This window comes from Tamandua tetradactyla, chromosome 11 (genome assembly GCF_023851605.1).
Source record: "Tamandua tetradactyla isolate mTamTet1 chromosome 11, mTamTet1.pri, whole genome shotgun sequence".
In the NCBI taxonomy this organism is placed as follows: Eukaryota; Metazoa; Chordata; class Mammalia; order Pilosa; family Myrmecophagidae; genus Tamandua; species Tamandua tetradactyla.
Genome location: NC_135337.1, coordinates 49,404,056 through 49,421,960, shown reverse-complemented (window position 1 = coordinate 49,421,960; position 17,905 = coordinate 49,404,056). Strand labels below are relative to the sequence as shown.

The 17,905-nt window shown below is 40.6% G+C and overlaps 1 protein-coding gene and 1 non-coding gene across 3 annotated transcripts in view; both read left to right on the top strand.

Annotated features, from left to right (window-relative positions):
* ST6GALNAC3 (ST6 N-acetylgalactosaminide alpha-2,6-sialyltransferase 3) overlaps positions 1–17,905 on the top strand; it is a 563,629-nt gene that overhangs the window by 112,334 nt on the left and 433,390 nt on the right. The window lies entirely within an intron of this gene.
* On the top strand, positions 7,754–7,824 carry TRNAG-GCC (transfer RNA glycine (anticodon GCC)). The gene has a single exon. It is a non-coding gene; the product is annotated as a tRNA-Gly (tRNA).

The window sequence follows — 17,905 nt, the reverse complement described above, 5'->3', positions numbered from 1 at the left end:
CATGACGACATCTGCTGGGCTCCAAGTATCTCCAAACATCTGGACTTCTGTGTCAACTCTGGGCTATGTTGGCTCTGAGGTTTCTGTCATTTCTGACTCTCTCCACAATGTTTCCTCTTTTAAAGGATCCCAGTACACTCATCAAGACCCATATGGTGGGCAGGCCATGGTGGCTCAGCAGGCAAGAATGCTTGCCTGCCATGCCAGAGGACCCAAGTTCGATTCCCAGTGCCTGCCCATGTTAAAAAAACAAAAACAAAAACATATGGAATGGGTAGAGTCGCATCTTCATCTGATCAAAAATCACACCCACAATTGGGTGTATCACATCTCTGTGGAGATAACCTAATCAAAATGTTCCCACCTGCAATATTGAATCAAGATTAAAAGGAACAGCTGCTTTCACAAGATTGGATCAGGATTAAGACATAGCTTTTCTAGGGTACATAATACTTTCAAACTGGCACATTCTACCCTCTGGACCTTAAAAAAGACATGTTTTTCCCATACACAAAATACATTCACTCCATCACAATATCACAAGACCATTAAACCATTGCAGTAACAATACAGATACAAAGATGAAACCAGTATAAAATCTCATCAAAGTTAATTATAGGAATGTGATTAACTTTATGAGAAAGTTCTAATGTAAAAATCTTCTTCCGACTCTGGACTTGTAAAGCTCAGAACAAGTTAACTGCTGCTAATATACAAAGGAAGGATAGTCTTAGGATACATGTTCCTATTTCCATAGGGGTCCCTGGACCCAAACAGTTCTGAAAACATGCAGGGCAAACTCCATTAGACTTCAAAGTCTGAGAGTCATTTATCTTTGGGGATTTAGAAAGCAGTTATTGCAGCTTTTCCAGGGGCCTATGCAGTGGCCCAGCTCTCTTCACATGCAAGCTGGGGGACATTGGGGAGACCACCTTTTTCTCGGTTCCACCCTCTCCAAGCATCAGAACCACCTCTAGGATCTCTGCCATCTCCAGGGCACATGCTTAACCCCTTGCTGAGAACAATGTGGTGGCTGCCAGGGTCGCCCCAATCCCCAAGGAATGTGCTCCACCCTCTGCATGGCCTGGGGCACAACTCTTCCAGAACATTGAGGTGGAAGGTCTACCCTCTCTGCCTTCGGGGCAAACTCACCCTCTCCAAGTACTTGGGTGGGTCTGCTCTCCTGTCCTGAGGTTTCTTGAATTTCATGGTTGTGCTGCCAAAGTTATTTTTCCTTCAGTTTGTTCCTTTTCTGTTGCTTTTAGTCCAGATGACAATGGCTTCATTTATACAGATACCACAGCACTCTTGGTTTACTGTACAGCATGCAGGGATCTTGCCCATCAGACAAAAGAACTTTCTACAAATCCTGTCTAGATAACTTCAGCTCCAATCCCTGGCTTTTTCTGGAATTGCTGACTGCTTCCATGTTTGCCTATATCCTCACCTGAACCCTATTCCCTGGGGTCTCACTTTCTGGAAGTTCAGAATTTTCTAGAACATCAATTTCTGGTTTCTTTGCACCCAAGAGTTCAATTCTCTGCTTATCTTTTTCCTCTTCCATTTTATTATAAGCTTCAAAGTACAGCCAGATTGCATTTTCCACATTTAGTCTGGAAATTTTTTCTGCTAAATATCCTAGTTCATCACTCTCATATTCTGCCTTCCATCTGCAAAGCATGTCTTCCTTCCAGTTTGAGATCACATATTCATCATTTCTGTCTAAAGCCTCATCAGAGGTATGTTTATAGTCTACATTTCTACCAACAGTCTCTTCAAAGCATTCTAGGCCTTCTCTATCAAGCTCCTCACAATTCTTCCAGGATCTCCCCTTTACCCATTTAAAAAGCCATTCCAACATGTTCAGTATTTGCAAGCCATAGCAGCACCCTACTTCTCCGGACCCAAAATCTGTTTCAGTTTGTAAAAGCTGCCAGGATGTGGTATACCAGAAACAGAACAGCTTTTAAAAAGGGGATTTATTAAGTTACAAGTTTACAATTCTAAGGCTGTGAAAATGTCCAAATCAAGGTATTGAGGAAAAGATGCCTTAATTCCAAAGTAAGAGCCATTGAAGTTTGGGGTCTCTCTCTCAGCTTGGAGGGCACTTGGCAACATCAGCTAGCTTTCTTTCCTCATTTCATAAGGCTTCCCCAGGGGCATTTTCCTTCTGCTCCAAAGGTCTCTGGCTACATGGGCTCTGTTAGTTCTTTCCAAAATAGTTCCTTCTTAAAGGGACCCCAATCCCCACCTTAAACAACCCCGCCTTGAATGGGGGGAGACACATCCCCATGGAAGCCATCTAATCAAAATTTGCCAACCACAAATGGGTGTGTCACATCTTCGTGGAGATAATCTAATCAAAAGATTCCAACCTACAGTATTGACTCAAGATTAAAAGAAATGGCTGCTCCCATAAGATTGGATCAAAATTAAAACATGACTTTTCTAGGGTAAATAGTACTTTTAAACTGGCACAACCTGAGACTCAAATCCAGGACTACAGGGCTTCCTAGCAACCAGTGTTATTCTGTGCTTCTGCTTCTCTTGACACCTGGCTTTTTGAGTTCTGCTCAAAGAATATTTATTGAGCCTTTCCTGTGGACCTAAAGGCACTATGGCCAGCATTGACAAGTCAGAAATGACCAGGAGATGGGCCTTACCTGGAGAAGCTCACAGATGAGTGGAAGAGATAAATACATAAACCATTTTGATGTAGCATAACTGAGTGTCACTAGAATGTAGTCTCCATGTGAGCAGTGGTTTTCTTCTTCTTTTGTCTGTTTTCTTCCTAAGCACCTAAAACAATGCCTGGAACATGGTAGGTGTTCAATATATATTTGTTAATTGGATGTATGAACATATATGGAGTACTATCATGAAGCGAAGCATTTTCTGCCCTGCCCATTGTTTTTATTTTTGCTCTCACTCTGAACCCTACTCCTGGTTCCTGGTCTCTAGACAGCTTTGCTCACAAGCTCTTGGCATTCATTCCACAAATATTTTTTGACCACATACTTTGTCCCAGGCTTTGTGTTGGCACTAGGGACATAGAGATGGCTGGCTAGAGACAGCCTCTGCCCTCAAGGAAGAGTGATCTTGTGTTCACTTCTCCTTCAGGCATTCCCAGTTCAACTCAGCCCATCACCCACACATATAATTCACTGCTGCCCACCATCTTTGTGTGATCAGAATCGCTACTGGTTCTAAATTGTCTTAATGGCAGAGAGATTCCATGGACTCCAACTCTGACTTGATCAGATGCATATCCAATGAGTTTCTTTATATAGACGTTTTACCACAGGTTCTAATACAAAATCTTCTTCTTTGTTCATATGGGAATTTGTGTGATGGGAAGAAGCAAACCAGTCAAAAGAAATCCACTGACCATTTGAATGAGAAAGAGAATTGACACGTATAAGCCCCCACTCTGTGCCAGACAATGTTCTGAGGCTTTAGAACTTCACTTAGTTCTCATAGTAATCCTGAGAACAGGTGATATTTTCTTTGTTTTTCCAGATGAGGCCCAATGAAGTATGTTAGGTGTCCGAGTTCAGAAAGCTGGGGAGTTGTGGAGCTGGGATGTGTTATGCAGGTTGGCATTCCTGCAAACTTGCTCATCTGGGATTGTGGTGTAATCTCTAGGCAGTGAGAATGGATTGGGGAGATCTATAGAGTGAGCTACCTCGTGGTGCCCTTTTATATCAATGACCTAGAAATTGCCTGTGTAACTCATTGCTGCAGTCCTCTGCTTTCTCCAACCTCATGGGGTGCGGTGGGGGAGAGGGTTTCTCATATTCCTTTGTATATTTGTAAGCTCATACACAGCACCTTTACTCTCTGGCAGTTTTTAGTGTTCCCCAAGGAATCTTATAGAGATCTCGATTATTTTGGTTCTAAATTACCCTTGTCCAGTTTTAAGCAGAAGAGCAGTATTTTCACACTCTAAACAATGATTCCTTAGGCTTATTGCTGCAATAATATCATTTAGTTTCCAAGGAAACTGCATACTCATCCCTTCCTTGTATCCTTCCCACTTCCTCAAGCCTGAGATTTTTAAAACTCAAAATGTGACATTTCAACCTCCTGCTATTGTTAAAAGTTTTAGTTCCGGCACCAGTTCCAAGAAATTACAGTTTTTCTTCTGATCTTCTTCTTAATGTTTTGGATGCTTTTCTGCAGAAAAACTGTGCATTCTAAAAGATGCCGAAACAAATTACTGCCTTCATTATGACATACAATAGATGAATGTATCATACAACACAGTCACAGCTCCTTTAACCAAAATACTCTTGTTGTTTTCCATCCTGTAGTTCTATAATTGCTTACTTGATATTCTACTGTGAGATCTGGGAATAAACTAAAGGTTAGACTGTGATATATATGTCTATTTCACTCTCAGTATGTGTGTGCATTCCAGTTAACTGACTGGATAGATTCCATAAATATGCAACTTCCGAATAAATTAACTCTTGAATCTAAGCATCAATTTTCTATAGATTATGCTGCTGGTGACCAAAAATATTCTTGGACAGTGAATAAACCATTGAATTCAGAAAGTCATGTTTACTACAAAAGGCAAGAAAGTGCATACTCACTTCAAATACTCAAATAGGGTAGTCAGGATAAAGGTAAGGGAAAGGGTAGTGGTAACCACACAGGACTCAACATGAAGACCTCACTGCCTAGGCATTGTAATATTGATTGAAGTCTTTCTGTCCTTAGTTTTCAGTTTCTCCACCTGTGCTGGTTTGAATCTTTTGTGGACCCCAGAAAAGCCATATTTTAATCCTGATCCATCTTGTGGGAGTAGCCATTTCTTTTAATCCCTATTCAGGACTACAGGTTGGAAATTTGATTAGATTATCTCTACAGAGATGTGATTCACCCAACTGTGGGTATTAACCTTTGATTAACCTTTGAGTAGATGGAGATGTGACTGCACCCATTCCAGGTGGGTTTTGATGACTTTACTGGAATCCTTTGAAAGAGGAAATATTTTAGAGAGAAGATTCAGAGCCATGAGGACCATGAGAGCCTATGTAGCCAGAGACCTTTGGAGATGAAGAAGGAAAACGCCCCTGGGGGAGCGTCATGGAAAAAGAAGCCTGGAGAGAAAGCTAGCAGATATCGCCATGTTCGCCATGTGCCTTTCCAGTTGAGAGAGAAACCCTGAACTTGAACTTGATTGGCCTTTCTTGGGTAAAAATAATCTCTTATTGGTGCCTTGATTTGGATATTTTTATAGACTGGCTTTAATTGGGACATTTTCATGGCCTTAGAACTATAAACTTGCAACTTAATAAATTCCCCTCTTAAAAGCCATTCTGGGGTGCACGGGTGGTTCAGTGGTAGAATGCTCACCTTCCATGTGGGAGACCCGGATCTTGCACCACCACCCCCCAGAAAAAGCCATTTTGTTTCTGGTATCCCACATTCCGGCAGCTATCAAACTAGAATACCACCCTACACACATACACCCACTTCCTCTCAAGCAGTGATGACAGCCCTGTGCTTACAGAGACCCACACTAGGCAGTGCCTATAGCAGGTAAAGTTCAACTTACTGGATACATCTCAGGAGTTGATGGGAACCTCTGTGTCTTCCTGCTGCCTCTGGGTCTTTGATAAAGAGACCTATACTTTAGGTTATTTATTAGTATTTTTTTCTAAAACCATTCAGTGGTAGAGTTCTTGTCTGATGTGCGGGATACCTGGGTTCAATTCCAAGCCCACACACTTCCCAAACAAACAAACAAAAACCAACAAATGGTGCTGCAATAACAGAATACTTACATGGAAAAGGGATGAAATGTGACCCTGCTATACAGCATACCAAAAAACAAAACAAAACAACCATACCGAGACATAGCTCTTAAGGAATATTAGTTGTACTTGGGACACAACTTGTTTTCAAAGAAAGGAGTTAACAACCTGTTAATAGATAGCAGTAGATTCAGAAATAGTCTACATTATTTTGTACCAAAGGGTAAAAGTGATTATTATAGAGTGTTTCAAAGTAGGGTAGAATTAGCTTATGTAGCATTAGAATTGGAGGTCTGCTAGGGGATCTGTGTATCTGGAAAAATGGCCTCTGTTAATGTAGTGTTTTAACTTGTTAGAACAGCTGCCATTCTTATCAGGTACTCGCTTCCAGTGGCAGCAGGTCTTCCAGGGTGAGTCTCTCCAGAAGAGTTAGATTGGGCTGAGAAGGTATAACTCCCATCCTTTTCCCCGATGGATAATGAGAAAGGTGGCTTCCTTAAGAGATCATGGCCTTGCAGACTCAGTGATTCCATAGGGGAGCTTGTCCCTGCACTGGGAGAATATGCTTTAAGCAGATACATTCTTAAATTTTTTTCTTACAGTAAAGTGACTTGTGTCCTTTGTCTATGGGTATCGACATCACTCCTGCAATAAGTCCACAGCTTTCAAACCCCAGAAACCAGCCATGGTTACATAGGACACTTCTCCCTCTTTTTTACCCATCTCTGTATGGAATTACCCTGGGCTTCTTGTTTTTCCTTGTTAAATCTGGGCTTAAATTGTGAGGTCAGTAGTTACTGGCGAGAAATATGAATGGACTCACGTTCACTAAGGTCACTGTGATTAGTGTATTTAGAAATTTGCTATCTGTAGCATATATAGCTTTTGATGAATGGTAAATAAAATGACAGATCAGAGATTAAAAGCTTGCAAAGATTATATCCAATAGAAAAATTTAGAGTTTGAAATACTTTAATTTTAAATGAGAATGCTGGTTTACAATTGTATTGCTGTTGCCTTGCCCTGGTGGAAGTGAGGGAGAGAAAGACTTTCAGTAGTGCAAGTGGACAGTGAAAGGAGTAAGGCTGGAGAGGTCAGGTCCAGTTGCAGATGGTGAATGCTCTTTCAGCCTAAGCAAAGAGTTTGAGAGTCATCTTGGAGACATGAGGTAACCCCTGAAGGCTGTTATGTGGGACTGACATTGTGAGATCCCAAACCTGAGACCAGCTTGGGGGATGAGTTTCTAGTTATCGGGTCACAGTTGATTGTGAATTGTGAGAGCTCAATGTGGCAGATAAAGGAAAGTTCATTGATGGAAGCTCTTCTCCTTATGAGAGCCTGTTGAGTTTTGGGGTAGAGCCTAACACTCTTCATTCTATGACTCACTCATTATGTATAATGGTAATTATTGCAACTAAAGGACTGTGATATATGACTCTCATGACATTTTGCGTATACATTAATTTATGGGAATTTTCCCAGAAGCGTTCTGTGATAGTATTCGGACATTGTATTTATTTTCTGCTGTCTGCCCTAATGGATTGGAGGAGGCTATAGTTGGGTGATAGGAAGGCCCAGAGACAGGAAAGAAGGGTTTTGTCAATCAGTGCAAAACTGTTAGAAAAGTTCATGGGACTCCAACCTTTCAGCCTAATAACTTCTTGCTGCTTTAAAATGGTTTGTGTTTTTTTCTTTGCAAACTCTGGGATATATGCTTTACATTATATTAAAAAAGTAAACAAGGCAAGCAAAGCGAAGCAGCACAACACACTCACAAACCACAAACAAAACGAAAATTATTTAGAGAGATAAATTTCTCCAAATTTCAGCTGTTATATGCGGAAATGGTTCTTGTGTATGGCTTGCAGGGCTTCGGGAATTTAACCCACCCTCATTGATCAGATTTGCAAAATAATTGTTCCATCATTTGTTGGAACCTTCAGTTGCTGGTTATTCAGAGGATTTGTTTAAAAACAGATATTGGAGGTGCATGGGTAGTTCAGTGGTAGAATTCTCGCCTGCCATGCGGGAGACCCAGGTTCAATTCCTGGCCCTTGCACTTCGCCAAACAAAAAAAACAAACAAAATTCAACAACTGATTCTGTGATAACAGGATCATCATATGGAAAAAGAATGAAATGTGGCCCCCACCATACAGCATACAAAAACAAAATTAAAAAAACCCCACAAAAAAACAGATGTCACCTCTTTATGCTGTAAAGTTCGCCTGCCACCCAGTCCAAACCCTGGGACTGAGGTGCTATTTACCTTTGTTCTTATGAATATTTAAGAAGAAGTTAGGGCGTGGTTATAATTAATTGGGACCCCTAGAAGAAAGACGTTCCTACCACAGGACATATGTGAATGGATTTTGGGGGTTTCCCATCCCCCGAAGCCTGTTTAAAAATTATAATGGTCTTAGTAGCAGAAATAGAAGAAGAGAAATAAGAGTGTAGAAACTGACTTCTTAGAGTGTGATCTGCAGGCCAGCAGCAGCAACCTCACCTGGGAGCTTGCTAGAAAATTCAGAATCTCTGACCCCACACATGTCTTACCGAACCAGAATCTATATTTTATTGAGAATCCCACCCAGCTGATTTATTTGCACATTAAAGTTTGTTTCCACTGGTGTGGACTACTCTTCCAAGCAGCTTGGCCATGTAGAAAGTGGGGTGGGCATGGTAAAAATCCTGGCTGCATGGGATCAAGGCATTGTTTGCTCTTTTAATTTAGACTAGTCTTGAGCATATTTATGCACTGTCGAGGAGAAGACCTTTGGAGATGAGAGACTAAAGAGAAAGAGGAGAAGAAATGGCCAAGGACCCTAGGGAGCTGGAAGGAATGAGATGCAGGTGCAGGTGGTAGATTAGATTTAAATGAATGACATTTTTGAGGCAATAGGAAAGTAGAGGTACATATAAATTAGCTTGCATGTTGAGGAAGGATTAAGGGGGGGTGTTGGAAAACGGAGGGTAGCTGTAGTTAAAAATGATGACCTATTTTCACTGGTGGTGGATGGAAGGTCATTTTCTGACAGTAAAGGGATAGGGCTAGTCATGGGATTTAAGAAAAGGACAGATTGAGAATAAGGAGACCTGAGTTGTAATGTGCTGTGACTACTCGATTGAACAATTCAAACCACCCTCCTCACCCTTAGAATGGAAGAAGTACCCTAGTTCTATGTTTATTCAACTGCAGCACTCAACTCATAAATTTAAAGAAGCTAATATAATAGTACAAAATGCTTGAGTGTACTGGTGTTCATATTTCTAAAAAGTCAGGGTCTATACATATGAACTAATTTTCTTCAGAGACCTATCATCCTCGTGGGAGAGATGGAGAATCTTGGCACCAATACATGACACATTTTGCCCATAGACACACACTGAGGTTGGTGCAAGGGTCTGCTGGCTTCTAGTTCAAGGCTGTTTCCACCAGGCTATTTTCATTTCATGATTTATCAAGAGCCTGCCCTTGATCGACCTGGACAAAGAATTTTTTGAAGAGTCCTGCTCCCACAGAACATCTGTAGAAATGTCAAAGGTAAAGGTAAAGAGGGAAATCCCTTAATATTTTATGATCTCAATACATATTCTCAACCATCCCCTCCATTGTCTTTGCTTTTCTTCCTTCTGCTGGCTCCATGTTGCTGGGGCCTGTGTTTGGGTAAGAGGATGTTTTGTTTCTGAGGTCAGGTGGTTAAAATACACTGCCTTAACTGAAACATTCACAGAACTTCTCAGCTCTATGGATCATTTTTCAGAGCTTTTTACTGCTTCTGCTCTTTGATCAGGAAAAATCACTTAACAGTGAGACAGAATCTACTTTCATAGACTCCCTTGTGTCCTTGCTCTCACCTCCTGGTCTTTATTTCTCTGAAGAGTCTAACCTTATGAATTAAGTCCTTTCTGATTGTAACATTAGTCAGGTGAATTGGGAAACTGGGGACTTTTGTTTATTGATCCTTTTATCTTCTGCTTAGTTGCCTGTAAAGGTCATTTTTCAATTTCCCTGGAAGGTAATTCTACTTCTTAGTAATTCTCAACAAATATTAAGCTTAAGACATTCATATAAAAGCCAGAATCAACATTAAATTAAGGAGCAACATCTAGAGGCTGGAAAACAAGCCTTTGTGCTTCTAAATGTAGCTCATATTAGGAGGGAAAAAAGTATCTATTAATGAAAGGAGCTGATTTTTCCACCTTGTTCATAGTCCGCAAAGGAAAGAGAAAGCCCCTGCTGTTTAGGAGTCTAGATTTTTCAGGATTTGTATTCATGCTTTGATTTTAGCATGAATGTCACTTGATCTCAAGAATGCCTTCCTTCATGCACGCCATCCTCAGTGTATTTTGTGCTCTCTCTCTTATTTCCTCTATTGGTATCCTTGATTTCCCCAAAACATTGGACACACTAGAGTTATATACTTATTAGGACTTATTTGTTTAATCTTGATCTACCCCACTAGACTATAAACTCAATGATGGGAGGGCCTTGGCAACCATAGTAGACATATAATAAATGTTTGTTGTGTGAATAATAATAATAGCAGAGAATATTTATTTCACTTACTAGGTGCCAGGAACTGTACTAAATGCTTTAATGATCTTATCTTACTAATCCTCCCAACAACTCTATATGATTATCTCCATTTTACAAACGAGGATCCTCAGCTATCCTGAGGTCATACTAGTAAGTGAACAAGCCAGTTCACAGTCTTAGGATTTGCAAATCTGGCCTTAAAAAGAATCTTAAAGGTATAAAGATTCTGAACCTTGGTACACATTCCATGGCAGATGGCACAGAGGAGTGATTAGAGTTGGTTGGATGGAAACCAGAAAAGCCTTTTGGAAGGGAAATAATCTGAGATACTGAGTAGGATTTTAAATAAGTATATGCAAGGAAGAGGAATTTATAGACTAGAAAGGTGGTTCCCAAACTTTGTATCATAAGACCCCTTAACACTTTTAAAAAGCACTGAGAATCTTAAAAAGCTTTTTTTGTGTGTGAGTTATGGCCTTAATATTTACAGTATTAGAAACTAAAATTGGAAAATTTTTAATATTAATTAAAAGTAATAAACCGTTTATATGTTAATACAAATAATATAAATTTATGAGAATAAATTATATTCTCCAAAATAAAACAAATTAAAGAGAAGGGTAGCATTAAGCTTTTTTTCTTGAATATCTCTTTAGTGTTTGTATTAATAGAAGTCTGCTGGATTCTCGTATCTGATTCTGCATTCAATCTGTTGTAATCTGTTGTGCTGGTTGAAGTAGATGAAGAAAATCCAGCATCCCACAGATTTGTAGGTGGAAACGGGGTAGGGAGGAGTATTTGAAAACCTTTTCAGATGATTACGGATATTCTGGTTTGATATTAGAGCCAAACTCCAAGTGATAATTTCTTAAAGGTTAGCTGCAATGTGGAATCTGAAACGGAATCAATGAACTTTTCATGCTCTGTTATGTTATAAAACCATTCATCTGGCTTGCACTTTGGATGAATTTTTTACCCATGCATGATTTTATAACATCTGTGTTGGTCTTTTGAATATATGGGTTCACTGAGTCAGTACAGATCTTTTAAATGTTGAAAAACATTTCACTATACAATATCCCCACATCATATTCCTTAATACCTTACTCAAGTGCAGCATCAGAAACTTATTTAGGTTACTGGCAAGCTGTCAAATTCATGATGGCAGATACAAGTTTTATAAAATTCTAATTTCTACTTGAAAGCCAGATTTTTATCATTGGCAACAAATAATGCCAGTTGTTTTTCTTGACACGTCAGGCTCGCTCCTTCATTTTCAAGAAAATGTCTGCCAAATACCCAAGTCTAAGAAAATGTAATTTGTTAGTTCCCCTTTCAAGTAAAAATTGTATTCACTGAAAAAAGCAGCTAGTTCAGCTTGCAACTCAGAACATGAGTGCTTTTCCTTGAGACGTCATTGTACTAATATATGCAGTTGTAGTGCTTTATGCAATTTTCCCATTTCATCACACAGAATCTTAAAAAGATGTGTACTCAAGATTTAATGATCTGAACAGTTCTTCCTACTCCATCTAGAACATTCTTACCTGAAACTGACATATTTTTTCAAGTGCGTGGTGGTGAACACAGTGGCTCCAAGTACAGCTGGGTGCCGCTGTCGTGCTAGCACTTCCATCCACTATTAGTTTTGTATAATCAGTGCAGATGTCAGCATAGTGAGAAAGGCAAAGAACGTTAGTGTTGTTTTTTGGTAGTATTATTAGTAGTATAGTGGTCTAATAGTGGCATTATTACAGAAAAAGTTTTGACCTTGTAGAACCCCTGACAGAATCTCAGTTATGTCTCAGGGATCTGCAAACTACATTTTGAGTACCACCAGCCTAGAGGTATTAGGTCATGAAAATGAGTTCTAGAAGGGAAGCCAGGGATAAGCATATGCTTGGCTTGAGCAGAGTTCAAGGATTAGAGCATCTAATCCTTAACACATCTCCATGGAAACAACCTAATCAAAAGACCCCACCCACAATAAATCTGTACCCACAAGATTTGATTGAAAGAGCATCGCTTTTCTGGGGGTACATAACAGTTTCAAACCAGCACAAGCCCCAGTAAAAACTCTGGGCAGAAAGGCTTGGGTGTGTGTCCCAGGTTGACAATGCAACACAGATTGTCACACATAGATACTTAGAAAATAATGCTGACCATGACTCCACCGGGAGAGAACAACAGAAACTCCAGTTTTGGTACTTCCCATAGACTCTACCCTGTGCCCTTCTTCCTTAGGTTGATTTTAATATGTAGCCTTTTCCTGTGTCAACCATAGCCATGAGTGTAACAGTGAGATCTGTGAGTCCGTTTTGCAAATTGTCAAAACTGAATGTGGTTTGGGGGATCCCCTGACCCTGCAGCTAGTGTCAGAAGTGAGGATAGTCTATTATGGACTGCTCTCTATTTGTAAAACTCTCACAGCTTGTTTTTAAGATTATAAGAAAAGTATGCCAACCACCATCTAACTGGAAAACAGATATCAAGACAAGATAGCTCAACTCATTGGGCTCACCCACAGGAACTCACCTGAGCTGTCTTAGGTAATTTTATTAGAAAAATTTATTAGGATAGCGGGGTCTTTGGCAGACCCCAAGGGCAAGGATGAGCTTGGTCTGGGGAATTCAATGGAACTTGAAGCCAGGTTACTCCAAAAATGCCTGGGAGTCCTCCCCTCTCCATTTCTTTTCTATACTTTATCCTTATATCTCTGCAGACCTGCTTTCTCGGTTTCCCTGTTTACATAACAGAAAATGGCCATCCCAAAAGGCAAAATGGGAATCTGGTAGATCCAATTACAAAGTCCCAGATGCGGGGGTTCATTAGTATAGCTTGGTTTAGAAGCCCAATTCTGGTTCAATCAGTCTCTGTCAAAAGGTTATAGTATATAAAATTGGCTGCTCCCATAGTCACCACTGGATGGTATGGCAGAGTGGAATTACCAGGAAAGGGGAAACTGCATTAAACTAAGGAGATAAGCTACTACAAATTTAATGCTAAGTTTTTTTTGTCCAGACACAGTTTTCCATTTGAATACACAAACAAGCTCTCATTTAATCAAGAGTCTTAACTCTCCCAGTTGGGATGGCCATAAATCTCACCTTTCCAACTCCTTCAGCACAAAGGGGACATATAAATTAGAAATAGGAAGGTTGCCAGACCAGAAAATATAAAGCTTCTAAAGGTTTTAATTCAAATATAAGCTATTCTAATTCAAACATAATGCATTCCATATTATGTGGAAAAGTTATGAAGCATCTTGTTTTGATTAATAGAGCATTGAAACTATTGCTAAAATTTTTAGGCATGAAATCCAAGTACATAGAACAGAATTTCCTTTTAGTCAAATTAGCATATGGCCACAGGATCCGATTCTGAAAAAGTCATGATAAATCACAGCAATTTACAATGAGCAGGATCTTAGGTTCAAGTAAATAATACATTAGTACCTTCAAAGGCCAGATATCTGGACCACATATGAGAAAAATCACACACTATTGTACAATGCTGACATCAGGATCTCAGTTATAGCACATCAGGACCCTTCAGTGACAGCTATGCAAACTCCAAATTAAAGTTGTTACCTTTCATCAAAAGTGACTTTTGTAAAACAGAAACACAGTTTTACAAATCAGTTCAAAAGGAATTTTCTTGAAGGAATTGCCAAGTGATTTCTGGAGCTCTGTCTCCATGTAGAAGCCCCTACATAATTCAGCATTCTGGGCCAGCATCAATCCTGTGGAAGTACAGCATCCATCTTCAGTTCTAGGTTTCATCATTCAGAGCTTCTCCCTGGGTTACCTGAGGGTTAAATGGGGCAGTCTTGGTGGTCACACTCTTTGGTCTCTTGGCAATCACAATGACCCCTAATGAACTTCTGGGACCGTGTGGAACTTGAATCTATAGAAGGAAAGAAAGGCCTTCTCCTGGAGCTGCCATGTGCTGGTTTTCCTCCTCTCCGTTCTCCCCTTCACCAGCCCCTCCTGTTCTTGTCACGCTGTCTCTGCCCTTAGTCCCTGCTCTTCCTTCTTCATGTTTCCCCTCAGCCTTGCTCATACTTTCAACTGCCATCTATTTGCTGACAGTCCAGATCTGTCTCCTAAGTTCCAGAACCAGAATTCTTACCTATTGATGAAAGTTGCCACTTGGCTCTCACAAGGCACCTCAAATACATAATCTCTAAAATCCAAGCCATCCTCTCCTGACTCTTCCAAATAAATCTGTTCCTTCTCCAGTGCTCCCTTTGTCACCATCTTTCTAAGGTCCTTAGCCAGAAATCTGGAAGCATCCTTGATTACTCTCTTACCCTCACCTTTCATATCTGATTGGTTACCAAACCCTACGGATTCTAAATCCTAAATATGTCTCAAGTCTATATACTTTTCTCTGTCTCAACAGCCATGACCTTAGATCTTTTAGATTGGATGGCTGGTTTCTTCCACTCAGACTGCACCAAAAGCATTCTAACCTGTCTCTCTGTCTCCAATCGTGTCTGCCCCCAATTCATTCTCCACACTTATCCCATTGTGATTGTCCAAAGGTATAAATCTGGTCATGTCTCTCAACCAAATTAAACCTCTCCATTGCCCTCCACTATTATTGACATAAAGACAGAACTTTACAACAGTTGGTTGGTTTTGCCCCACCCACCACCAGGAGACATTTAGCAAAGTCTGGAGACATTTTAGGTTGTCACAACTTGTGGGCAGGGATTTGCTACTAGTGGAAGAAGCCTGGGATGCTGCTAAACTTCCTACAATGCACAGGACAACCCTGTTCCCAAGAAAGAATCATCTGGCCAAAACTGTCAATAGTGCTGAGGTTAAGAACCCCGGCTCTATAACAAGTCATTGAAGGCCCTGCCCAAACTTTGGACCTTCTTGTCACTCCCTGCGTTGACCTACACTGAATGAGTCAGTCAAATTAAAATTCTCAAGATATCGCAGTGTCCTCCTCTAGGCTTCCCATATACTGTCATTCTACATGGAATTCTGTTCCTATTGTTTGCCTGCTTTCTTTAGGAAAACCTGACTAATTCAAAGTCTCCCTTAAAGTTTTAGTTCAGACATCACTTAACCTGGGAAACCGTCCCCATCCATCATAAATTGTATGTTCCTCACCCCAATTAGCTCCCTGTCTGTGCTGGTTTGAAAGGAAGCATGTCCCCTAAGAAAAGGCATGTTTTAATATAAATCCCATTTCATAAAGGTAGAATAATCCCTATTCAATACTGTGTATTTGAAACTGCAATGAGATCATCTCCCTGGTTGATGTGATTTAGTCAAGAATGGCTGTTAAACTGGATTAGGGAATCCCATGTCTCCACCCATTTGGGTGGATCTTGATTGGTTTATTGGAGTCCTATAAAAGAGGAAATATTTTGGAGAATGAGAGATTCAGAGAGAGCAGAACAATGTAGCCATGAGTTGCAGAGAGTCCACGAGCCAGTGACCTTTGGAGAGGAAGGAAAACGCCTCCCGGGGAGCTTCATGAAACCAGAAGCCAGGAGAGAAAACTAGCAGATGATGATGCCGTATTCACCATGTGCCTTTCCAGCCAAGAGAGAAGCCCTGACTGTGTTTACCACATGCCTTCTCATTTGAGAGAGAAACCCTGAACTTCATTGGCCTTCTTGAACCAAGGTATCTTTCCCTGGATGCCTTTGATTGGATATTTCTATAGACTTGTTTTAACTGGGACATTTTCTTGACCTTAGAACTGTAAACCAGCAACTCATTAAATTCTCCCTTTTAAAAGCCGTTCCATTTCTGGTTATTGCATTCCAGCAGCTAGCAAACTAGAACACTGTCCTTCCCTTGTCATTGTACTGTTTTGCAATTGCCAGTTGACGTAGTGTCTCTGCAGACTAAAAAGCATGGTCAATGTTTCTCTTGTCCTCTATTTAGTTTCCAGCACCTAGCACACAGTCAGCACTTGCATATTTGTTAAATGAATGCGTGATTTGAAATCAACATCATTGCAAATCATCAAACATTTAGCATAGCAAAAGCAGCAGTCTTTTTATTTTTACATGGGTAGGCACCGGGAATCAAACCTGGGTCCTCGGGCATGGCAGGCAAGCATTCTTACCTGCTGAGCCACTGTGGCCCATCCAGCAGCAGTCTTAAAAACTAGGCTACACACATAGGGTGCACAGATGGTTTAATGGTAGACTGCTCACCTGCCATGCAGGGAACCTGGCTTCCATTTCTGGCCCATGCACCCATACAGACAAACAAACAAAAAAATGCTAGTCTACTCTTCTAAGATCTGAGAGTGTGAACCTTGGAAAGTTCTGAAAAGTGACACGGATGCCCTTTGAATTTAGTTAGGGTGCTAAGAGCTGGTGAAATTATGCTGATGAGTAAAACTGTTGGCACATGAGGGAGTCTTTGGAACCCAGCCACCTGTCTTTAATAGCAAGTAGACTAGGCCAAACAGAGAAAGTTAGAAGAAATGTAAATACTGAATCAGTTACTATCTCTAGTTATTCTTTAGAGAGGAAAGGAGAAAAAAAAAAAAAAAGAAATTTTCAGTTCTTGGGTAAATTTAAATGAAGCCCAGTGACATCACATTCAGTCCGAGATATTGAATAATAGGCCCAGGCACTGTCCTGTTGAGTGAGGAGAAAGCAGACAGCATGAAAACAGAGTGATTCCTTCGGTTCAGTTTCCTGGAGTGTGGTATCTGAGTAACAGGTGCTGTTACTGAGTAACAGCAGCATGAATGACACCTGGGAGCTAGAAATGCATGTTCTTGGCCCCACCTCAGACCTCCTTCATCACAGGGCTTTCGGCAGCCCACTGAAATTTGAAAGCGGCTGCTCTTATTCATCGTATAACCAAAGCAGAACTCCACTCAAACAATAATGTAAACTGTGTACCAGGCACTGCTCTAAGCTCTTTACACTTTCATCATTTGATTTTCTACATGCAAAAAGAGTACCATTACTACTCTTATTTTACAGCTGAGGGAACACAGAGACTGTCATTCTGTGTCAAGAAATTATAGAAACACCTGATTTTCCTTGAAGAGGAATCCTGGCTTCTTGACGCTTTAGCAAAACCTTTCTCCCTCTTACCACCATTGTTTAAGAGTCCTCCTGTCTCCCACCAAAAGTGGGGCCTTTTCATTAGATTGTGTCTATGGAGATGTGGCATCACCCATTCAGGGTGGGTCTTAATTAGTTTACTGAAGTCCTTAAAAGAGCTCACAGAGAGAAAGTGAGCTCAGAGCCGACACAGAGAGCAGAGAAATGGGACCAGACATAGACAATTGGAGGTGTCAAGTTAAGAAATGAAACCCAGAGTTGCCCTGAAGAAGTCATTTAAAGACCCACCGGAGCTGAGAGAGCTATTTTGAAACCAGACCTGGGAGAGAAGGACCAGCAGATGTCACCATGTGCCTTCCCATGTTATAGAGAGACCCCAGGTGCCATCAGCCTTTCTTCAGAGTCAAGGTATCTTTTTCTGGATACCTTAGTTTGGACATTTTTTATGTCCTTAGAACTGTAAACTTGTAATTTAGTAAATCCCCTTAAAAAAAAAAAAAAGGCCAATCCATTTCTGGTGTATTGTATCCTGGCAGCTTTAGCA